Raw genomic sequence first — 26,645 nt, forward strand, 5'->3', positions numbered from 1 at the left:
ATCATTATGTGGGGAGTTGCTGCTTTGTCCTCAGCCTTTACTGTTTGTCCCTTGTTAGTGTATAGACATCATTTTTTTGTCACCAGTAACAATAGAAGACAGTAATGGTCAATGTTGTTCGTGAGCCAATTGATGACGAGAAAACAGAGCTGAACATATGGCCACCCCCTAATTTTTGTGATTAAGACTTAGAGCATGTGGTACCCATCACCTGATTTCTGAACCTTTCCTATTGCATACAAATGTTGCACAATGGTGGAATGATCACAGTTCATCACATTTGCCAGTTCATGAGCACAACTGTTGTGGATTGTTGCATTTATATGGTCTTCATCAAACCCTGAAGGTCATCCTGAATTTGGGATGTCACTAATGTCAAAAGCATCCTCCTTAAAATGAGAAAACCATTTCCTTGCGACGCTCTGTCTAATGGCATTATATCCATACATAGCCCAAATGTTTCTGGTTGCCTCCACTGCTGTCACCCTTCTATTGAACTCAAACAGAAGAATATGTCACAAATGTTCAAATTTTTCCTCTTGGCACTCCATTTTCTAACATCCACAGCTGCACTGACTATCTCCAAATGACAAAATGACAGCATGTATACTCAAATAGCAACATTGAACTAAAAATAAAAATGACATTCAGTAAATAAACTCATAGCAACCAGAATACCAGCACACAGTACAGAAGCTCTACAAACTTATGCACTAACATAATATTATTGCTGTAGTGATTTCTTTGCCTCATTAAGTTGTGCAACTTCAATGAGTTTGTACCTTAGGGCGGCTTAATTAAAATATGGGGTAGTTTAATATCAAAAAATGGAAAATCCAGAATGCAATGTAACAATACCACAGAAGGAAAGTTGCTACTCACCACATAGCGGAGATGCTGAGTTGCGATAGGCACAACAAAAAGATATACACACACACACAAATGCAACTAGCACATGTCTGGAGTCTCAGAGAGCTGAAACCACACTGTGAGCAGCAGCACCAGTGTATGATGGGCGTGGCGACAGGGTCGGGGTAAGGAGGAGGCTAGGGTCGGGAGGGATAGTATGGTGGGAGTGGCGGACAGTCAAGTGTTGCAGTTTAGTCGGAGGGCAGGAGAGAAGGGGGGAGGGGGTAAGTAGCGGAAAAAAGAGAAATTAAAAGACTGGGTGTGGCGGTGAAATGATGGCTGTGTAGTGCTGGAATGGGAACAGGGAGGGGGCTGGATGGGTGAGGACAGTGACTAACGAAGGTTTTAAGCCAGGAGGGTTATGGGAACGTAGGATGTATTGCAGGGAAAGTTCCCACCAGCGCAGTTCAGAACAGCTGGTGTTGGTAGGAAGGATCCATATGGCACAGGCTGTGGAGCAGTCATTGAGATGAGGGATATCATCTTCAGCAGCGTCTTCAGGAACAGGGTGGTCCACTTGTTTTTTGGCCAGTTTGTCGGTGGCCGTTCATGTGGACAGACAGCTTGTTGGTTGTCATGCCTACATAGAATGCAGCACAGTGGTTGCAGCTTAGCTTGTAAATCACATGACAAGTTTCACAGAGAGCCCTTCCTTTGATGGGATAGGTGATGTTAGTGACCGGACTGGAGTAGGTGGTGGTAGGAGGATGTATGGGACAGGTCTTGGATCTATGTCTATTACAGGGGTATGAGCCATGAGGTAAGGGATTGGGAGCAAGGGTTGTGTAAGGATGGACAAGTATATTGTGTATGTAGAAGGGGTGGGAAGGATAGTGGGCAGGACATTTCTCATTAAAGGGCACGACGAAAGATTATCGAAACCATGGCGGAGAATGTAATTCAGTTGCTCCAGTCCCAGATAGTACTGAGTTACGAGGGGAATGCCTCTCTGTGGCTGGAGTGTGGGACTTTGGGAGGTTGTGGGAGACTGGAAAGATAAGATATGCTGTGGGTCTCACTGAAGCCTTCACTGACAGTAATTATCCACCTGTCCTTGTACAGAAACAAATCTCCCGTGCCTTATCTTTCCAGTCTCCCACCACCTCCCAAAGTCCCTACACACTACAGCCACAGAGAGGCATTCCCCTCATAACTCAGTACCATCTGGGACTGGAGCAACTGAATTACATTCTCCACCAGGGTTTCGATTACCTCTCACCGTGCGCTGAAATGAGAAACGTCCTGCCCCCTATCCTTCCCACCCCTCCTGCCATGGTATTCCGCTGTCCACTGAACCTACACAATATACTCGTCCATCGTTACACAACCCCTGCTCCCAATCCCGTACCTCATGGCTCATACCCCTGTAATAGACCTAGATGCAAGACATGCCCCATACATCCTCCTACCACCACCTACTCCAGTCCGGTCACTAACATCACCTATCCCATCAAAGGCAGGGCTACCTGTGAAACTAGTCACGTGATTTAGAAGCTAAGCTGCAACCACTGTGCTGCTTTCTTGGTAGGCATGACAACCAGCAAGCTGTCTGTCCGCATGAATGGACACCAACAAACTGTGGCCAAGAAACAAATGGACCACTCTGTTGCTGAACACACTACCAAACATGATATCCCTCATCTTTGCTTCACAGCCTGTGACATATGGATCCTTCCCACCAACGCCAGCTTTTCTGAATTGCGCAGGTGAGAACTTCCCTTCAATACATCCTACGTTCCCATAACCCTCCTGGCCTCAACCTTCGTTAGTCACTGTCCTCACCCGTCCAGACCCCTTCATGTTCCCATGCCAGCACTTCAAAGCTGCCTTTTTAACGCCACACCCAGTCTTTTAGTTTCTTCTTATTTCTCTCCTTTCCGCTACTTTCCCCCTTTTCCCTCCGCACCTTCTTTCCTGCCCTCTGTCTAAACTGGAACATTTCACTGTCCACCACTCCCACAATACTATCCCTCCCCCTCCCCACCTCAGCCTCCTCCTTACCCCCACCCTGTCGCTACTCCCATCATGCACTGGCGCTGCTCCTTGCAGTGTGGTTTCAGCTCTCTGAGACTGCAGGGGTGTGTGTGTGTGTGTGTGTGTGTGTGTGTGTGTGTGTGTACACTGCTGCCAAGGGCCTTAATGGTCGAAAGCTATAATTGTGTGAATCTTTTTGTTGTGCCTATCACGACTCAGCATCTCCACTATATGGTGAGTAGCAACTTTCCTTCTCTGGTATGGTTAGTTTAATATGATAGTTATTCCTCTGACAGCAATTACTTTGCATTTTAGTTAAATTTACCAAATGTTTATCTGTTACATTTGCCTTTCTCAATAAACTGCATTCCTTAAACCATTTTATCTGTACATATTCTTGTCCATGTTTGTCAATTCCTACGTCTTAATTGACCAATTGCCTTACAGCAACTATACATGGTTTTAAAGTAGTTTGCTGCGTGGTCTGAGGCATCTTGTCACGGTCCACGAAGCTCTCCCCATCGGAGGTTTGAGTCCTCCCTTGAGCATGGGTGTGCGTGTGTTGTCTTTTGTTTAACTTAGAGTAAGTAGTGCGTAAGCTTAGGGACCAATGAGCTCAGCAGTTTTGTCCCAAAAGACCTTACCACAAAGTTCCAACTTCTAAAATCGTTTCTTGTGACATGAGGTAAATAAATGCAAATCACCTCTCCATTTACATTTCTCAACGGATTATGCCAGCCTACTGACCTCATTACATCTCATTTCTCCATTGAATACGTCATTCCATGACCTGTTTTCATTTTGCTTATGTTGGCCTACTGACCTCTTTACACAAAATTCTGGCATGAGCATCACACCACTTCCTCAAATCTCTTTCAGATACAGTAGATGATCAACTATCTGACTTAATGTGGCAGGTCAAGTGGAATAGACCAGAGTCCTATAAATTCTCTCTTCTGACCCTATTCATATCATTCAAAACACTCTTTTTTACCAAAACCCAGTTATATTGACTTTTTATGACTTCTCACATGATACATGCCAGTTATAAGTTCAAAAATTGCATCCTTCAAAAACTCTTACAGGAAATATAAAATGATCTGCATTGGAAATTTTGGACATATAACAACACGTGCGAAAAGCCATGCCTAGCAAAAAAAATGACAGTCTTTCATAGATGACTGTTTCCCTCCTTTCACCCTCTTCCATGCTACAGTATCCCTCCACAGATGATAACAGGGGATTGGTGTTGTTTCCTCCTACTCCCTGGTGTACTGTAGTGCTGCTTCATTTGTTTTCAATTCTATTCTTCCAAATGTGGGATGAGATTTCTCCTGTCATCTAAGTTTGCCCCCCCCCCTCTTGCATTACACCCCCATGCCTTACCATTTCCACAATATTGTTGTCAGTTTGTTTATCAACTTCACCATTTGCCATCCATTCTGTAACGTCCTCTGCATTGACATCCTCATGGCCTTGTATATTTTTGAGCAACTAAATGATAGCATCGTTCTCATCTTTGACTTCAGTTTCACACGTGGATTCAAAGTTAAAATTCCCACCTTCATTATCTAAAAGAATCTTTCAGTGCCTTACAAGTGATATGCTCGAAATCTCATCCCACACTTCGGCGAACCACCACATAATAATAATAATAATTATTATTATTAGTACTAGTAGTAGTAGTAGTAGTAGTAGTAGTAGTTGCAGTTGCTGGTGTCAATAAACTGAGGTGATGGTAGCAATACTACTAATTCATCAATTCAGGAATATTCTGGTCCATCATTTGAGAAAGAGCAGTCAAATTTGGTGGTAAAAATGGTTTGATATCTCCACTGTTAATTCACATTGTCAGGATGTGGATGCGTTATCAAGAAACAGCAGAACTTTCCCTGGCAAACTGTTGTTTTTCAAATATTTCTCTACATCTGGTACGAATTCATTTTGGGATCAGGTTTTAAAGATTTCTGAATTCATCAATGCTTTATTTTGATGATGAGTATTATGCAAGGGCAGTGATTCCTGATTTTTCAGGCATTTTAAAGCTCTAGGTTTTCATGATTTCTGTATTAATGTAAGTTTAAGCTTGTGTTTGACAGTTGGATTACTGCAAGAGAATGTGGTAGCTCGTTCATTTCTTTTGTAACATCTGGGTGCTACAGCTTCCTTTGTTGAAGCAAGCGTTTTCATAGGGAGCATCTTGTAATTTAAACCATTCTCAGTGCAGTTGTGTAACCGTTTGTCAGAAATGCCCTTCTCAGTTTCTGCTCAGTTTTTCTCCAGCCTCCAACAGTATTTTTTCCTATTCCTAACTTCAAAGCAATAGTTTTGGCTGCTAGCCCAGAATCCAGTCATATTACTGCACACAGTTTCTGGTCCGTAGTCACTGCAAGCTTTTTTTTTCCCTCGCCCATTTTGGATTCTTAATTGAAACAAAAAGGACTGCGCAAAACTAATTAATAATCCATTCACTTCGGACGTATGATATTCTACTGAAGAAACAAAGATCAGGATTGCCAGTATAACTGCTCTCTACCTGTGTTCATTGTTGTTTGTGGACACTGGAAGATGGGTTGTAAGTATCATTTGTTGAAGAGTGGTACTGGCAATTTGTTGAGTCGTAACAATGTACTTTCTGATTGTGAATCCAGATGGGCTAGAAACATAAGTGATACATAAAATGCTTTAAAAGGCTACACAACATTGTAGCTGGTGCCCATGTGCTAAAGCTGTGGAAAATTACTGTACACACAATAGAATCCTCATTTTATCATGGAGAAATGTTATTGGGATATTACGTAGGCCAGATAGTTGAGTCTACTGTAATAACCAAAATGCTTTTGCTTGTGTCTATATAGCACAAGCTCATTACTCCCTTTAAACTATACACAATTTAAAATACAACTTATACAGACTTGAAACTTCCTAACATATTAAAATAATGTGCCGGACCGAGACTCAAACTCGGGGCCTTTGCCTTTCATGGGCAAGTGCTCTACCAACTGAACTACCCAAGCACGACTCACGATCTGTCCTCACATCTCCAATTTTGCCGGTACCTTGCCTCCTATCTTCCCAACTTCACAGAAGCTCTCCGGCAGACCTTGCAGAGCTAGCACTCCTGGAAGAAAGGATAATTGCGGAGACATGGCTTAGTCACAGCCTGGGGAATGAAATTTTCACTCATACAGCAGACCGTGCACTGATATGAAACTTTCATGACAAATTAAATTTGACTTGACTTGATTCCCATAGATTGATGAAAATTTCAGCTTTCACAATTTTGTGTGCAAGTTATTTGTGTACTTTCTGATAATCTTTATTTTCAGATTTTACAATCCATGTTTACTATTATCTTTTCTATTCTTAGCCTGAATTTACAGAATTTTAACAATAATCTTAAATCCATTAATCCATACTCTTCTCTCGTGTTTGCTATGTCACCCATCATGAACCTCAAAATCAGTAAATTATTCCTATACAATGAAGATTCTTACCCAGTAATACCTTGGATACATACATGAAAGCATATTTTTCTTACTCACTGCAGTTATAAGAGAGGAAGGAATGAAACAAGAAAGTGTAAATTAGTTTTCACTCAGCTGGGACTATGCAGTATGCTGAACTTTGTATCCACTAAAGAGTGGCAGATTCACTACAGATTCTAAATGCTGCTGTCTACAAATTTCTTCAGATACACAGTGTTACAAAGGACCAACTATTTCTTGTTCTTTGGATACTCGAGTCGATAAGCATCTGCATGTTGCTTGCGGATTACCTATTATTCTAAATGCTCCTTGGTATACAAGCATAAATTTCTTAGTTTCTGCTGCAGTTTTCTTGGATTTCTCTTTGGTCTCAACTAACGATACTAAAACTGGGTGTGGACAGATTTTGCAGCATGGCATCTTTCTCTGTCCTGTGCTCTTTCACACATGTTTCTTCTTGCCTGTATTTTCTTTCATGTAGGGAGATCTTAGTCAGAACTGGAAAATCAACCATGCTTGAAATGATATTATACTGTTTCTGACTAAATATTAGTTCACAAGGAGAAATCCTTTTACATCGTGTTTAGAGTTGTTGACGATTTCTTCAAAGTTTTTGATATCTGCCCATGTTGAATGCTGTCTTGCACAATAGGTTCAACATAATAAATATAACTCGCACAGAATCCTCTTTCTCGTACTTCCTTGAGAGAAATATGGCAGGATTCTTACATGCTGAATCCCTGCTTTTTCTAAACAAGTTTTCAATTTATCTGGTACAAGTTGTCTAGCAGTATCCAGTAAGAGACTTCTAGACTTGGCACTTTATGTGGAATAGTCCTTTTTCAGCTTGTCTGCCATATTTTGGAATTAGCTCTTTTTATTGAATAAAGTTTGACATGTTCATTAATACCATCAATAAACACAAAATATGATTTTGCCCTCCTCTAAAGGTGGGCCAGGGGCCAATCAAACCTGTTTAATTCTAAGGGCTCACTTGTTTTTACAGTGTACTTTGTTATTTATTGCATACACCTTCTGACGCAACACAGAATGCCAGCCTCTTTGCTACTCTGCAACAAAAATCACCTTTTTACTTAGTTTAGTGAAGCATTTCTTAGTTTCATAATGCCCATATTGTAAATGTACATAATAGCTCAGAAAATCGACATGCTGAAATGGGAAACATAGCTTCCATTCTATTGAATCTAGTTTTCATCTCCAGAATAAAATTCCATCATGTCGGCCATGCAACTGGGCTACCTCAGTGTAACTGGGATCCCCAGAGTAACTCTTCCCTAATTTCATCTGATCATCATTATTCTGTTCTCTCCTTAATCGAACAATGGAAACTTCTTGTTGCAACATCAATTGTTTAGGAAAAGATGGATTGCTACTTACTATAAAGGTGACATGTTAAGGTGAAGACCACAATTAAGACACTTGCAGATAAGCTTTCGGCCACAGTGTTCATCAAAGAAAGGAAGCAAAACACACCCCATTTATTCACACAACCAAACATAACCCCCCCCCCCCCCCCGCCCCCCCCCCCCCCCCCCCCACACACACACACACACACACACACACACACACACACACACACACATATATACATCTGCCAATTCTGGCAGCTTGTTCCAGAATGCAGCTGTCATGTGGAATGGAGGGGGAAGAGCAGGGGAAGGGATAGCCCACCCGTACGCTGCTATCCCTTGTCCTTCTCGCCTCCTACAGATTGCTGGTTCTATTCCACTTGAAAGTTGCATTTTGGTCTGAGCTGCTGGGGTTAGTGATCATTTGTGCGTGAGGTGTGCTTGCTTGTGTGAATGAATGGTGTGTGTTTTTCTTTCTTTTTCTAATGAGGGCTGTAGCTGAAAGTTTTCATGTAAGTGACATTTTATTGTGCCTGCCTGCAACTTAATGTATTCTGTCCTTATGTTCTTAAAGATTTTCTTTATGGACTTTCATCCTTGACCTCATGCATAGCAAACACGTGTTCCTTCTCTGTCAAAGGAATTTCTGATTTTTTCCACATTCCAGCAGTTCTCGAGAATCCACCACCTGCCAGATTGCCCTTGCCTTGTATATGTCTAATTTCAAGGTCAAACTGCTGAAGGTACATGGCCCACTTTGTTAGTTTTGTATGTCTCTACTTGCAAGACTTTAAGAATGTAAGAGCCTTGTGGTCACTATGTATTATCATTTTGTGACCTTATAAGTAGTGTTCAAACTTCTGCTTACCAAATGCTATAGGTTAAGCCCCTAATCCAGGAATACCAAAAGTATTGTCTACATGTTGCAGGGAAGCGCTGCAAATGTGATCATTTTGTGTTCTTCTTTATCTAGTTCTGTTTCCATCTGTAAGACCTCCACTGCTAGTTCATACCCATTTGCATCAACTGACATACAAAATGGCATTCCAAAATAATGATGAAGCAATATCATACTATTTATTAAACAATTTTTCAGTTCGTCTGAAGCGGTTTGGCATTCTTTATTTCAAACCCCGAAGCGCATCCTTTTTCAATAATTGGTATAGGCAAGGTGCGTTAAATGACTACACACACACACACACACACACACACACACACACACACACACACACACACCACACACCTCTGTATAACACGAATAATCCAAATGTAGATGTGAGCTGCTTTTTGTTTGCAGGCATCTTAAACGTCTCAAAAAATTCCAACTTTGAAGGATCTGGTTATATACCTTCCCTGATAATTTCATTTCATGGCCCAAGAAATGTATCTCTTATGCATTCAGTCTTTCCTAACTTTAACTCCCTGCTTCCCTTTTCTGTAGCTTCTAGTAGACTAAGGTGTTCTTCCCATTCGGGATTTGCCAGCAGTATATTGCCTATGTAAACTGTCACGTGCTCTAGCAATTTTCCCCAGTACATATGCCATCACTCTTAAAATGCACACACACAAATATTTAATCCAAGTGTGGCTACTCTATATGGATAGCAGACTCTCTTGTATGAAATTATTGTATATGTAAGAGATTGTTTACTGAAATTCCAGTATCCATGTATTACACTCTGTTCAGAAAAAAACAGAACACCTGGAATGACTAGAGATAGGACATTCATAGTCACAGGACTTGTACATTAGTATGTTCTGCAAACGTGATTAACATTTGAACCATGTTGGTCTATGGGTTGTAGTGTTTCTAGAATATCGGCGTAAATTCTAGAACCACTCAGCCTTCTACCGTCTCGAACACACGATATTTTAGATGTGAGAGTGGGATGATAGACTCCTACGTACTGCGCGTTGCATGTTTGTGTGTGAAGGTTTGAAGTTTGTCGTGAGAAGACTGTAGACGCGGCTGTTGAACGGCACCGACAAGTACTTGTCGGTCGATCCATGGAAATCATAGGGAAAGAGTGAGGAAGAACTATGGAACTTATAGGTTACTGTGTGTTAATCGTATCAGTGACCATTGTTATAAATAACACGAGCATTTGAGATTCGGAATTCTGAAAAAAACCTCTTATATTGGACTTGCTGGAGGCAAGACTTTTTTTATGATTTGTTTGTAATAGAGTTATGGTTGTTAAGCCAACTCTTTTCTAAAATGTACTTAAATCTCTTCCTAATGCGAGATGATACGAGTGACGTACAAGAAGTCAAATGTTTATATGCGAAGCGTGAATTTTGTTCTTTATGAAGCTCAAATATACCGATAGTTGTTGAAAAGTATTCTTCGAGTACCTAATTATTTCGCAAGTAGAGACAGAGAGAGTCCTTAAGGTTCCTAGCATCATTCTTCGGAGAAGTAGTTTATAGGGATTCCAAAAGCCGGCTATCCAGGGAAGAAGATCGGCTGTGTACACCAAGTAAGTCAATTCGTATAAGAGATGTGGGAAGTTTGCACATATACTTCACACACTCTTAGTCATCTAAAGCATTAGAACGTGGCGACCTGTGTGAAAGGACAGAAGAAATCAGGAATTTTGAGACAAAAACAAGATAAGAAGATGATATGTGTTGCCATAGCAACCGAGCATAACAAAACAAAAGAACCAGTCCATGGAATTGGATTCTGCCTAGAAATTCAAATTGTGAAAATTAGTAAATGCAAAAAAAAAAAAGGGAAGACGTAAGAAAGTAATAATGTCGAAAGAACGGAGAGATCATCTCGACGTATTAGACTAAGAAGAGATACGCCAAGAAGAATTCGACTAAGATGATCTGGTGTGGGGAGTGTACAGCTCTCGCACATTGTGGGCACGCAGACGCAGAAACCAACATCCGACGCCACCGGAACCAGTTGCTGTTCACCGGTGCTGACCTACTTCCACATTCGCTCACCGAAGGTGGAAACCAACAACCGACACCACAGCACCAGTTGCTGTTCACCGGTGTTCATTACATGTCCCCTCATTGACGCAGCCCAAATTCTACGCCAGGTGAGCGTAAAACACAACTGTATTGTATAAGTACAATGTGGTATTAGCCCTTGAATGTGCGTTATTACGGTAGTTATTATACTCAGAGTTGTTTTTTTTTTTTTTTAAATGATTACCACGTCTAAAGTTAGTAAGAATATGGATAACTTAGAACAAATCGGGGGGGGAAAAAAAAGAAAAAAGGAAAAAACCCTGAGAACCAGCTATGGCTATGAGAGGCAGTAGAGAAATGCCAGACTGGTCTGAGCTAGTAAACCTAATCAAAGCTCAAAATGCTAAACTGGATGCACAGAGTGCATATTCAGTGGCTTTAAGAAAGGAACTAAATGAAGCTTCTAATGCTCAGAATGAAACTCTAAAGAAGGAACTAGGTCAGTAAATTCTCAGTTAAATTTGCTAAATGCCAAAGTAAAATCGCAAAACAAAGAATTTAGTAGTTTATGCAAAAGCATGGGGACTTTAAAGACTGAATTTGTTGATTTAAATACTAAAGTAGAGGATTTGAAATTAGAATTAAAGAATGAAGTAACTAACTCTTTAAACCTCCATGTAAATCAACTGCTCACTGACTTTAGTCAGAAACAGAATGATCAAATCCATGGTTTGACAAAGAAATTAGAAATTGATATTGATATTAGTATCATTTGAAAACGTATGTAATGTTAAGTTTGATGCTGGAAAGCAGGGGTTGCATGCTTTAAAAGAGTGCATCGACAAGCAAGATAAGTTAATGCCAGTAATCCAATTGCAAATTCCAGGCGTTAATACATGAGTAGATAAAGTAGAAAGAAACTTCAAAGAGAAACTAGCAAACTCATACATTATAAATGTAAGTAGTTTGAAGGAACAAGTGGAGGAAATGATAGATGGAAAAGTTGCCGCGAGAGTAACCTCCAGGAACATATCGCCTGCTGTTTCTTCCGAACCTTTCAGATACACGAAAAGTTGTAGATAACTTTTGGAAAAAATTCAAACTTATCTAGGACAAAGTGGAAAAATGCACAACTTCACCTAATGTTGTGTTAACTACTGAAGTAGTTACTGTCTTACAATGGGGAGCGAATTCGGGGTTATCGAGACAATTCTTCAAGTTTAAGCCAGACGGGGGTGTACATCCAACTCATTTTTTGAATAAATTCAATCAAGCTTTGCCAAAGAACTAGGAAGATTCTAAGAAAATTGAATTTGCTGTGGGGTACCTTTCAGGGGAAGCCTCAGAATGGGTTACTGTAAATATTGAGAACTTTTCTCAGTGGGGAGTCATTCAAACAAAATTTAATGAGAAGTACTGGTTTACACTTGCTCAAGTGAAGTTAATATCAGATCCATGGGACCCGGGCCGAGTCATCTATCACCCAGGGACATTAACAGGCAGAGTGACAATCATCGGATCCCGAGTTGTTTTCGTTGTTTCTTCCAAAGTAGCTTCTCTGCACCAATCCCTTCAAATCTTAAACTACTCTGTCACCTACTTCTGAATTCTTAAACTATCCTATAATCTGATTCCTAGGAAATGGGATATGACTATAACCTAAGGACAGGCTTAAGAGAACCACAGATGAAAGGTGATCTCTAGACAAAATAAACTGAATGGAATATTATATTTATGGAAAACATGATATTTTGTGACTAATTTAAATAATTATTATACTATAGTGGATATACTTTCTATTTTGCCTAAAATATTTCATACCTTTTATGAGATGAGATGTGATGTAGATGGGAGGGTTTGTATCAGTTGTGGAAATGGGTGGCTATTGTGGATAACAGCATGGTTTACGAGAACACACAAATCATGACTAACACAAAACACACACCACACCTTTCAAACAACCCTCACAAACAAGTGTGCCTGATTCTTCACCATTTGCTGTTTCCATAGGGTTGCTAAGATTTTTTCGGGGACCTGAAGGGTGAAGGTGGGAATGCCCATTCTGTAGGAGACGATTTAACACCAAACCTCCTCCAGCTTCTCACTCAAGTACCTGCGAAGTAGGGATGCTGGGGGAGGAGGGTGGAAAGGATTTCCTCTCTTTGGGGCTATGTTCTTTCTCTTCTTAGATCTTAGCAACATTTCTATTTGTTTCCTTTCTTACTTCTCATTTGAGGACCTATCTATTTTTTCCCTCTTTTCATATTCACCTACTTCTATTGCAGAAGTTCTTCCTAGTTTCTGTGGTTTCCAATAACCTACATCTTATCTTCAGATAAGAAGGCCAAAGAATCAGACTACACGAACACCCATCTGCATACACACAGAGAGAGATGGATACACAAACAATGAGGTAACAGATGACAAAGATGTGAGATCCGCCATGTGTTGTAGGGGGAAAGATATGTGTACATCGGGATATATGCACACATTGTTTTTTTTAATTATAACAGTTCTACATCGCCTATTTATATAAAGACTATCACATATGTATACAGGGTGGTCCATTGATAGGAACTGGGCCAAATATGTCACGAAATAAGCATCAAACGAAAAAACTACAAAGAATGAAACTCGTCTACCTTGAATGGGGAAAGCAGATGGCGCTATGGTTGGCTCGTTATATGGCGTTGCCATAGGTTGAACGGATATCAACTACGTTTTTTTAAACAGGAACCCCCATTTTTTATTACATATTCTGTAGTATGTAAAGAAATATGAATGTTTTAATTGGACCACTTTTTTCGCTTTGTGATTGATGGTGCTGTAATAGTCACAAACATATAAGTACGTGGTATCACATAACATTCCGCCAGTATGGGCAGTATTTGCTTCGTGATACATTACCTGTGTTAAAATGGACTGATTACCAATTGCGGAAAAGGTTGATATCGTGTTGATGTATGGCTATTGTGTTCAAAATGCCCAATGGGTGTGGGCTATGTATGATGCTCGGTATCCTGGACAACATAATCCAAGTGTCCAGACCGTTTGCCGGATAGTTACATTATTTAAGGAAACAGGAAGTGTTTAGCCACATGCGAAACATCAACCATGACCTGTAACAAATGATGATGCCCAAGTAGGTGTTTTAACTGCTGTCGTGGCTAATCCGCACATCAGTAGCAGACAAATTGCGCGAGAATCAGGAATCTCAAAAACGTCGGCATTGAGAATGCTACATCAACATCGATTGCACCCACACCATACTTCTATTCACCAGGAATTGCATGGCGATGACTTTGAACGTCGTGTACAGTTCTGCCACTGGGCACAAGAGAAATTACGGGACAATGACAGATTTTTTGCAGGCATTCTATTTAGCGATGAAGCGTCATTCACCAACAACGGTAATGTAAACCGGCATAATATGCACTATTGGGCAACAGAAAATCCACGATGGCTGCGACAAGTGGAACATCAGCGACCTTGGTGGGTTAATGTATGGTGTAGCGTTATGGGAGGAAGGATAATTGGTCCCCATTTTATCGATGGCAATCAAAATGGTGCAGTGTATGCTGATTTATACATAATGTTCTACCGATGTTACTACAAGATGTTTCACTGCATGACAGAATGGCGATGTACTTCCAACATGATGGATGTTCGGCACATAGCTCGCATGCGGTTGAAGCGGGTTGAATAGCATATTTCATGACAGGTGGATTGGTCATCGAAGCACCATACCATGGCCTGCACATTCACCGGATCTGACGTCCTCGGATTTCTTTCTGTGGGGAAAGTTGAAGAATATTTGCTATCGTGATCCACCGACAACACCTGACAACATGCGTCGGCGCATTGTCAGTTCATGTGCGAACATTACGGAAGGCGAACTACTCACTGTTGAGAGGAATGTCGATACACATATTGCCAAATGCATTGAGGTTGACGGACACAATTTTGAGCATTTATTGCATTAATGTGGTACTTACAGGTAATCACACTGTAACAGCATGTTTTCTCAGAAATGATAAGGTCACGAAGGTACACGTATCACATTGTAACAACCGAAATAAAATGTTCAAACGCACCTACGTTCTGTATTTTAATTTAAAAAACCTACCTGTTACCAACTGTTCGTCTACAATTGTGAGCCATATGTTTGTGACTATTGCAGTGCCATCTATCACAAAGCGAAAAAAGTGGTCCAACTAAAACATTTATATTTCTTTATGTACTACACAAATATGTAATAAAAAATGGGGTTTCCTATTTAAAAAAAACTCAGTTGATATCCGTTTGACCTATGGCAGCACCATCTGGTTTTCCCCCTTCAAGCTAGACAAGTTTCGTTCTTTGTAGTTTTTTCATTTGACGCTTATTTCGTGAGATATTTGGCCCTGTTACGATCAATGGACCACCCTTTATACATATAAAAACTATGAGATAAGTCAGTCACAATAAAGGATGGCAGCCAAAAACAGTTGCAGGATAGAATTTTTTTATTAAAATTCTTGACCAAGGTTTCGGTACATATAAATATACCTTCATCAGAAGTAAACTTCTAAAATTACATCATGCACTGGAGAATAATGAAACAATTATGCCAAAAGGCGTCGTCAGTAATTAAAATATCATCTCCATTTGTACAACATGTGTAATGGGCACAGGATCAAAGCGAACAGTTTAACAATGTTACTTCGCCTATTGTTAAACTGTTCGCTTTGACCCTGTGCCCATTACACATGTTGTACAAATGGAGATGATATTTTAATTACTGACGACGCCTTTTGGCATAATTGTTTCATTATTCTCCAGTGCATGATGTAATTTTAGAAGTTTACTTCTGATGAAGGTATATTTATATGTACCGAAACCTTGGTCAAGAATTTTAATAAAAAAATTCTATCCTGCAACTGTTATTGGCTGCCATCCTTTATTGTGAAGAATTTTAACAGTTGCTGCTGCAGCCATGTTTAAAATCTTGAGATAAGTCAGTATAATAAATACTGTGAAAATTAATGAATAGTAGGATAATAGGACTTGAATTATAGGTATACATAGTATCTACAAAGAGTATAGAAGTTGAGAAGTAGAGGAGGACTCTAGGGATTAAATCATATATTAAGAAGTGAATGTGAAGTGTAGAGTAGATTTGTAGCTTTACCAAAAAACACTTAGAGTATACGTAGAAACGTATACTAGGGTAGTGAACTGTGAGGCCTACTCAGACAGAATGCAGAATGAGGGGGCGTACCCAGCATTTACTAAGTATAAAGGGTAGGCGTACATACGTGGAGAGAGGACGACCTGTGGCCTAAAAATGGGAATGTTTTATAAAGGGACATACCTACCATAATGGAAGGAGGAAGTGCTCTCATGTTAACCCACAAGCAAGGTATAGGTACTAATCCTAGGCTAAAGGGACAGTATCGTGACAGAAGTCACACATTTTATAGGAATTATTCTGGAAAGTATGAATTCTATACAAAACTAGCATTATTATGTTTCATATAAATAAATGAGTGTCAAAAGGACACTTTCATTTCACCCATAGTTCCTCCAGACTACAAGCTACAAACTAGTACAAAGAATGAGAACAGAAAATAGAATAATAAAGTGTCATGAACACCTGAAGTTTATGATTGGAAATAAAGAAAAAGTCTCATGATTCCTAAATACTAGTCAAGCTTACTAAATCATGAACAAATGCTCACGTCTAAACAGAATAGAGTAAGGAAACAGTAGAAAGACTGTAAGCAGAAGCCTGTTTAAGAGATTACAAAGAATTGTAATTGAAAAAAAAATGTATATAATCATGTAGAAGAAAAGTATATGGTTATGAAATGTAAAATGTTATCATGTGTGATATTATCTCTGCCTACCTTTGATAAATGTGCAGAAAAGTGCTAGAGGGAATGGTGTATGGAATGATATCACCGGGGACAGGAATGCCATCAGATAGTGTTTTCGGATGAATCCAGTTTGAAAATTATGACCACACTGTTCTTCGCCACAGATGAGGAGCGGCATCCAGTGACTGCATTTGCACAAGGCATACAGCACTAAATCAAGGCTTTATGGTGTGGGGTGCTCTTGGGCACAACCACAAATCCCAGTTGGTGCTTGTCCAGGGTATTGTGACCAGTGGACCTATGTGAATGATGTCCTGCAACCCATAGCCACATCCTTTTTGCATGACACCCCAGATGCCATTTTTCAGCAAGACAATGCACAACCACATGTTGCGGTATGAAGACGTGCTTTCTTGGTGTCGCAGCTGTCAGCTTTTTGCCCTGGCCTGCCAGATCACCAGATTTGTCACCATCAAAAAGACTCATTGAAAATATGTAGGATATAGTGAAATGACTCGTGCAGCGCTGTGACCACAGCTGAACTTTGGAACCAGGTGAATGCAGCATGGCTGGCTTTACTACATGGTGCAATTCAATTCTTATACGTGTTGACACCATGATGCATGGAACACGTTATCAGGGCCCATGGCAGACCCTGTGCCCACTAGGCAACAGGACACATCCTGAATTGAGGTGACTGTAATGATAATCATTTCTGCAGAACATACTAATGTACATATGAATATGAATATCCTAGTCGTTCAAGGTCGTTAACGTAGTAACTTGCCCATATTTTGAGGTCAGTCGCTGTCTCTGTCATTACAATTACATGTAACCAGTATGGCCATCCAATACCAAACTGACACTTTTGTCATGCTTAGGTACTGCAACAAGGGAATTATTCGATTACTAATAACTTGTTCAGTCACTCCCCCCTCCCCCCAAGCAGATCTAGCATGCATTGACTGCTTTTTGTCTAGCAGTATCTGGTATGGTTTTTTGAAAAATATTTGCCCAGGTTTTACATTTAAATGACACTCGTAGCTTTTACCAGGCTTATTCAAAAATCCAGTGCAATGATTGGTTAATACTTTCCTTTATTTTGCCCCAAGCTCACTGTAAATTTGTTTGATTGACTGTATTTTAGCCTCTATCTCCTATGGAATACAGTTTTCTTCCTTTTTTGCCTCCTGCATATTTCCATTGAAGTTGATATTGTCCTCCAAGTATCCCATATGTTCCATCACCATAATGGCACTGTAATTACATCAGAATTTGACAAAGTTAACACTGATTGACTCTGATAAAAATCAATCTTTCCTTGGTAGTTTGATAAGAAATTAGTGCCAATTAACATATTCACACTTATACCTGAGACAATTAAATGAGGATGATCTATAATTACTTCCCATATATGTATTGTATCAAAGCTTCTTGCTTTACTAGTATAGTACTTTTCCAATAACACCTACTGTTCATAAACTAGATTATCTCATTATGGTTAACTTATCCCTGTTAGGAACAGAATCAAAGAATGCTTTGGACAATGCTCTTGCTTCACTGCTACTATCAAGAAGACAGCACACTATCAAGCCTGAAATATTGAATTCTGTTGTAGGGCGGCTTATTTTACTTTGTACAGTTGCCTCATGATATTCGTCAAGCAAATCTTTCTCAGTCTGCCTCTAGCTAAAATAGTCTCTTTCAGTTGCAATTTCATTTGTACTTAGATTCACAGGTTATCAGTACTCACATTTTCAGCAGCCTTTCCTACCTTGCCCACCAATTTCAAATCAGAACATTTGACGACTTTTTTTTACTTTCATTTGTTGCACATCAACTAAATTTTTTGACCAGCTGTGTTCCTTCACATCACTGCTACATAAATTATTGTCTGCTTCTACTTCTTTTGGAAAGCTAGAACAGCTAATAGGTTTATAACCCTTATTATTCTTGCTACTCCCTGATTTCCTTTATCATCATAAATGTAAGCATTTTCTTCACCTCCATTACCACATGGTATAATTAAGTTATTTAACTTTTCCCTGTTATCTGTAGTGTTTTGTTTTTCAAGCTTATGCCACTTTTTGTAGTGTCTCCAAAGCACAGTGAAGGTGATGATCAGTGTGCTTGAACAAATTGTCAGCACTGGGATAGCCTGTATCACGTAGGAAGGTGCTTCCGTGCGTAGAAGCAGAGTGATAGGGGAGGATGGAGGGGATGAGGTTTGCACACGCATGGCAGCAGAGAGCGGGCAGACAAAGTCCACATTGCGGAATTGTGTTGCTGCGCACAACAATCCCATTCATTTTTCACTGGTACATTTTATTTTATGTTCAAATCTATGAGGAGAATAATAACTTTTAAAACCAATTTCGATCAGTTGTCATGAGGGAAATCTTACTTCACGTTTAGACAACCTTCCGTCCACTGCTCCCCAGCTTTAGTTTACATGATGTCGGAAGGCAAAAACAGCTGAAATTGCTTTGTGAAGAAATCAGGTACAATTTTTCTCAAAATGACAGTTGTCTAACGACAAGGTCATTGAAACTGCTTGTAATAATTGTCATTTATTTTAATTTGGACTGTACTACTGTGTAAGAAAAAATGTTATACACAACAGAATTAACTTCAGGCACAAACTAAAGTCATCATATTTGCTTGAGAACTGCTTCTACTCCTTCGAATTTTTAAAAATGTGTATAAGACGTGTATATTGGTGTGTTTGACTCTAGTTAAATGTAATCACTGTGCATTATGCATTTTCTCATGCATAATTGTAATAAGTTTATGTGATCTCAGGTATTCACCATTGACACGGAGCCCTTTAAAACACCATTGTCAAAACACTCCATTTTTGTGGCAGGTTTCCTGTGGTTTCAATACTTTCCAAGTGATACGAAACCAATTTTTCCCAAGGTTTCTACAGCTCTGACACTTCCGTTTACAATTATCTTGCTGACACCACAAGCTTCTGCAGTCTGTTCTTGCGTCTTAAGATGCCAACAGTAGAAGTCCCACTTTCAAATTCACATTAGAAAAAGTTATAAATGCAGTAAATAACCCCCCCCCCCCTTGCCTGCTTGTGGAGCACTTGATGTTAATTGCCTACACCTGACCTTGCTAACACATCTACAGATACACATTCACAGCTATACTTAAAAAACACCACCAACGGCGGATGAATAATTTGGTTGTTGCAAAGTATGGCAACATTATAGCGTGTAGGAGAGAGGTACTTGCCATCTGGCTGTAATTCATGTCTAGCCACTTAGAAAGAGAAAGAGTCTTATTGGCTGCCAGCAGTTAATTGAGGGGGATGTGCAAAACGGCTGAAAATAGGGCCACATTCCTTCATGAAACGGACTTCAGTTGATATTGAAGCATCATCCCTGTTATCGCCTGTGTATGTTGGTTTGCTATTTCCATCTATTTGTCAATTATTGGCTTTATTATTGTGTTATTGACTCCACCTGGTGAGCACCAGTTTCCTCGTGGATGGGAATTAGTTTCCCTCATGGGGCCTATTACTTTCATTAATCATATATTCAGATCAGAACACATTCTGGTCTCTTTTCTGTCTTAGTGGTACATTTCCTACATGTCTGTCTTCCTCACTATTTTGAAAATGTGGTGGCTGCCGACCTCCTCTTCCTCCACCTCATTCATGATAATTAGAATTTGTATTTTGAACTTCTAAGCTTCTAACATTCACATTACCACCCTGATAATTTGGTTGTTTACGTTTCTATCAGGGAGCCTTTTATTATTGTGCATTTCTTGTTCGCTAACAGCCACTCTCTCTACCCATTTCAGGTATTCAGCGAATCTGTCTCCATTATCTTTATGTGCAGAAATGATTCCTTTCTGTCAAATGTGACAAGTGGGAAACCCAGAGAATTCTTTGATAGTCTTATGACCAGGAATATACTTTTTACCACTTCAAAATCCTGTTAATACATTGTTTGTTTATTATGGGACCAATATTATCTTGTGAAATCAAATTTGAACTCTGAAAGTGTTTTACATCATATCATAACATCAGCTGGCTAACACAAAGTATGTCTCAACAAATGATTTGTAATGAGAAATTTTTTCACATCCAGGTGAGCCACTTACCAACACATCTTCAAAATCATTTCGGAACTCTAATGGGTGTGTTTGTTTGTCTGGCATGAAACACAAAAGTTGCCGACATCTAGTGGAAGCCGTGTCAACAGATGCAACATGCTGCACTGTAGTGTTACACAAACTACCAGAGCGTGCACAGCAGCCTGTCCCATGCAGCTCCATGCCGACTCATCTTCTCCTCTGCATTCGGTTCTGTGGGTGGTCTCAATGTAGTGACATTTTTCCTTCTTCCCATCACGTTCGAAGTTGATGTAGATATCAGTCACTGTTCAGACTTCACTCTTGTGAACTTAACACAAAACTGTCCCTTTCATTGGATCTTGCCTCTATGTGTTCTGTTGTAGTACTCTATTTGTGCCTACCAAGTCTTTGCTTTCTATACCGATGACTTTGACTGTTTACTTTCCGTGCTGATGACCACGCTGTTCAGTGCCCGAAAACCCCAAACCCCGTTTACTTTCCGGGCTGATGCACCATATGTGAGGCGATAGGTAAAATTAATAACGTTTGTAGTTAGTTATTTTTGTTGAATATTTCCATGTTTTGTGATTTTTAAATGCCATTGCCTTTTACAAGAGCTTGAAATTATTTGTGCGAAGAGCCAGAGAGTGGTGGAGAACCTGCCTCCTATATAAGATCCAGTTCACAAGTCCACAACTCGTCTCACCAAAACTTGAATAAAATGTTCTAACACTCTAAATATAATTCCCAGGAGTCAGGAACTACAATGAAAAATAAAAGTATACTGTCATTAAAGGAGTATATTCCGGTAATAGTTCACATGCGTTAGAAATAATTGTGCAATTAATTAAAGGTTTCGTATCATATTCAGTGTTCGACACAGTTCAGAGCTGACTTCCACTCGAAGTTCATTATCATCCTGTCTGCAAATGAAATACGATTAACTGCTCATCTTTAAAGCAGTGAATAAACTGTACCCCTTGTCAACCAGTTTTCTATAACATAGTGTTTGCACAAAAAGCAAAATACCTAAAAAGCAAGTTTGTTTACACACAGTTGTACATTATAAGCGCAATGTCTAATTCAATTGAAATACAATTACATCAGTCATCTTAAGCAACATCTGATGCTTAGAGGACACGGTCTTGGACGGAATGTGTAGGCACATTGGAGACAATGTCACAAGAGATATTTTGGTTTTATGCAGTTGTATGGATATCCAACCGGGGAAATTATAAATGAGTTTCTTTCTGTTAATGAAGTTATTCTTTCAAAAATGTCCTCAATCACTCCTCAAAACAAGGGTACTATACGTTCTTTAACTGAGCAAGACACATCATTACAACTGATGATCGAATAACATCCTGAGTGAAGAGATTGGTCTTAATATACTCTCGGTGCAGATGCCAAATGGAACACCTGCAGATAGATTGCTTCCAGTGTGGGCAGAAGTGCTAACATTTACAGTGTTGTTAGCTGAAGACTACCAGTGTTCCTGATTTTTCTTTGAGCAAATCTGCTGTGTTTATGGTCTACAAAATTCTCAAATCGATAACTCTTAAACTCTGACTTCTGGAATTTTTCAAAAGGAGCTGAGTGTAGACTGTGACTTCTGAACTGTCTCTCTTCTTTCTGTTTCTGGAGAGTTGGTACAGCTCCATGATTACATTCATCACTTAAAGTGCTTTCACCTTAGCATTGCCTCTTAATTAGAAGAGGTAGATTAACTAACTTGTTTTTACACTTTTCGGTCTGAAAATCAGTTTTTACCTAATAATTCAATTGTTATGTTAAGAAGTACGCCAGGAAAATGCGTACTGTATGTTTTTACATAGAAGACAATGTAAATCCCAAAGTATAACTTTCTGTCTTCAATGTTACGCACTTCTGAAATTTCATAAAAAATTTGATTTTTGAGGAAACTAATTATTGGATCATGCTCAGTCTCATAGTCTTGCCAAGTGTTGTAACATTATATAAACATTTAATTTCACTTTACATTATTTACAACCTGTCTGCTCTGCATAGACACGCATTAGGGGCTGCTGGCTTGATCTTGGCTGAGTGACAGGGAAAAGCCTCTCTTCCTCTCTTTCACTTGCTATATATATTCAGTTATATATTCAATCTATATTGGAAAGCATTCTGAATTACTGATGCATTAGATAAGTGACTAAGAACGTTACGTATTGTGGGACCACAACATTGTGCCTTACTGGAGATACTATCCACCCCCTTATGAACTTTTACTTTTTAGAGTCATCTTCATCACTTTGGATAGTGATGCGAGATTAATTTTTATTTCATTATGGGCCAATTGTATCAAGCAGTTTGACCATAGATTAACACAGAAAATGACCTCAGTGCAAGCTGAACTCAAAAATCTGTGTTGTATAAATGTTAATCACAGATTATATCACTAAGCACTAGGATCGTCTTTGACTGGTAAAATTTTGTGGATCAAGTCAAGTTTAGCTGCAATTGTCAATTCATAACGTAGTGGCATTACAAAATGCCACTTTTGTTTTATACAAATAGAAATTTAAAAAATAAATAATAAAGAAGTTGTTATTAACACACAAATTTTAAGGAAACACGTGAATAAGCCACTTTCACACTGCAGAAGCCTGATTGTCTGTAAGGTTAGAGTAAGGAAATTATGGAATATATTTAACGAGTGCACATAAATGACCTTGTAACAATTCTTTGGAGATGACTTTAATTAATGTGATCAATTTAAGGCTTTTTATAGTCACTTAGCAGCAGAGTAAAAAAGGGATATTCGATATATTTGCACTGAAAATTTAAGCACAATAATTTTGAAAGTAGCGAGTAATAATTGAATACCTCTTGCAAAAATGTTCTGTAGGCTTGAATAGCATTAACCACACAATTTCTATTGAATTTTTAACTACAATACAAGACTTAAACTGCCATGACAGCTACATGCATGTTGATGCAAAACTAGTAGGAAGCATATGTAAGTCAGTCAGTAGTTATCAGGTGGTTGCTCAACGGTTGCAGCCTGGAATGCAGTCCGGAATTCCAGGTCTGATCGCAGTTTGGTTCTGTTCCCTTCCCACCTGCCCGATTTGCCACTTCTTTCACCTCTAGTAATGTTTATTAACGTGCAGAATGCAAAGTTGTTAAATTTAGGACTCAGAACAAAACTAAATCACTTGACAGTTACTATAACGGCAGCATTTGGCTTAAACAATACAAAATAGGTGTCAGTGCATCAATGAGGAACCTGAAATGGATGAGACTTTGCTCATTAGGAAAATAATCTATGAAAAAATTCCAGTACCAACGCAAAACGGTGATAACAGGAGTCACAATGCATTGAGGGTGGCATTTACTAACTGTCTGCTTACACAAAAATAAGTACAAAATTGGAATAGATTTTTAAGGTGTCAGTATGAAACCCTGATTTTCATTCCGTTTCTTCTAGTTCCAGTTCCTTAATTTTTGTATCTAATTTCAGTGTTACAATTCTCATTTCATGTTGGACGAGAAGGCACTGTTCTTTTACTGTATGTTTAAGCTCAAGGCACTCTAATCTTATTTTGTAGAATTGCTATCTTACATTTAAAAAAATTTTTTTTGGGTGCAATTCTGACACTAAGTTCTATATCACAGTTGTGCATTGTGTGCTGTACATCTACATTATCATTGTTGCCAGATCAACATAAAAACTTTGTTTGTTTGTCTTTATTTTCATTTTTGTAAACAACAGGAGAACAATATTTTCATCTGGAGTTAGTAGTATCCTTGTTTACTGATGTGATTTAACTGCGACCTTCACTATTGTTTAAATCTGCATCAGAAAAAGAAATGAACAAGAATGTAATAAATAATATTATAAATTAATTTTTATGGAGCAAATTTATTTAAAAAAGTCTATATTAAAACCACGACATGTGAGTTTAGGATGGAAAGCTATGTTGTCATTGTAAGGGTTGTAAACAGGAATAAATTGTAGCTTCAAGGCAGCAGTTAGCTTCTGTGCACTTTTGTAGCAATACACCTGACGAAATTACTGCCTCCACTTATATGCATTTCAGCCTTGAAAAGTTGTAATAACATTTTTGCTGCAGCTTACGCAGCACATGTAATTACATGAAGATGAAACGTAGTAATCATAAAATTCATATTAAAATAGTACAACTTGTCGTCTGTGAATGCTTTTTAGGCCCTTTTGTTATTGTTAAAACACATTTTCAAACTTTCCCAGTCATGATTTGACCCTGTGTTCGGTGAATTAAAGGCAACAGCAACTTTGTTCGGCACCTTTTTCTTTTTTGACCATAATTGCAAGCTTCAAAACGTTATACCAAATCAACACAAGTGTTTTTTCTGTGGGATTTGTGATCCACCGTTTGACACAGCAGGCTCCATCTTGCACACAGTTTTGAATATCCAAGAGTGCAGATAATTGCATTCACACTTCCTTTGCTAATTGACAGATGCAGCACCAACTGCTGAGTTGTAATGGGTCAGTCCTCATGAATGACAACATCGGCTCGCTGCAACATGTCAGATGTGACAGAAGTTAATGGTCTCTCTGCCTGCTGCACATCGTGGAGCTCCGCTGAATCACCTTCTGATGACCTCACCCTCCTTACCCAGTGACTAACTGTACTTCTGTTGACAGCAGATGCTCCATAGACTTTGCACAAGTGTTTGTGTATATTTGACACAGTTTCTTTAACTACAGTGAGAAATTCAGTGTAATTGCTTGTAAAATACATCACCTACACTGTCCACTGGGGGCCGAACTACACAATAACCCGGGGTTCAGTGTGGGGTGGGTGGAGTGCTGTGGCCTGTTGTGGGGTTGTGAACCACTGAGGGCTATGGCGGGTCGAAGCCTCTCCGTTGTTTCTAGGTTCCCGGTTTAATACATACATACAGTATCATTATAACACCTACTACCCTCAAACATTTTAATCCCATTAATTACTCTCTACCTAATGTTTCTTTTAGCCATTGACCTAAACCTCTCCCATGACTACAACCTTGCAGAAGAATCATCATCATCTTCTTCTTCTTCTTCTTCTTTTCTTCCCCTTCCCCCTCCTCCAACAATGTAAGTTTGCTGGCATAATTTTGCTGTGCTTTAGATTCCTTCACATGTGTATGAGGTTCTTCCTTCTCTAATCCTGGTAGCCAGCAAAATCTAGTGCTTAGCTGAATTTTGGATTTGCTAGAAAATGTTTCCTCTGTCCTTGTTTTGATTGCCACTTTTTCGCAGTTCCCTTTCTCTTTTTACAAATTCAAACTGTCATAATTCAAATTTTGCATTTGCTAATTCAGCCTGAAGACCACAAATCTTTGCCTCCTGCTCTTTGATTTTCCGATTGTTCTGGCATAATATAAAATTCCGTGGAAGAGCCTCATTGAGCATTCCATTCTCGACATCACTGCTGTCAACTCAGTAAAGCCATAATCTAAAATTTTCATGAAACAGTCCCTGTTCAGCTAATCTGCAGCACTCAGTTGATCAATTTTAGAAAGCCTTAACACCAGCTACAATGAAAGAAAAACAATAGATGGAATGCAATAGAAATTTATGGTAGTGTTTTGTATAGTTATCATGTGTAAAATTCAGCCTAAAATTGAAATCTTAGATGTGAGAAGAAAAATACACTTTTCACACTGTTTTACCATATTTAATGTGAGAGTAATGCTTACATAAATGTAACTACATGTTTATTATATTTATACAAACAATAAATGTTTAAGTGTCTCCTGTTCTGTTGTGTAATTATTTACAACAACTGAATTCATAATGATTATGCAGATGCAGTGTTTTCAACCTTAAATATATTTCCATATACTGCATCATAGGTTAACAACATTTTGACCTCCTTGAAATCACATCTCTGAAACTAAGAGTTCACATGTAAGAACTGAGAAGAACCCACCTACCTATGCATCTGTACTCCACAAGCCACTGTACGGTTCATGGTGTAAGATAGTGCATATCAGTATTAACAATTTTTCATAGTCTCTCTGCCTGTATGCCT

General features: G+C 39.1%; 1 protein-coding gene across 1 annotated transcript in view; it reads left to right on the forward strand.

The window, feature by feature from the left end:
• LOC124711397 (transcription termination factor 2) overlaps positions 1–26,645 on the forward strand; it is a 295,179-nt gene that overhangs the window by 210,340 nt on the left and 58,194 nt on the right. The gene's annotated exons all lie outside the window — the stretch shown is intronic.

This window comes from Schistocerca piceifrons, chromosome 8 (assembly GCF_021461385.2).
Source record: "Schistocerca piceifrons isolate TAMUIC-IGC-003096 chromosome 8, iqSchPice1.1, whole genome shotgun sequence".
NCBI lineage: Eukaryota > Metazoa > Arthropoda > Insecta > Orthoptera > Acrididae > Schistocerca > Schistocerca piceifrons.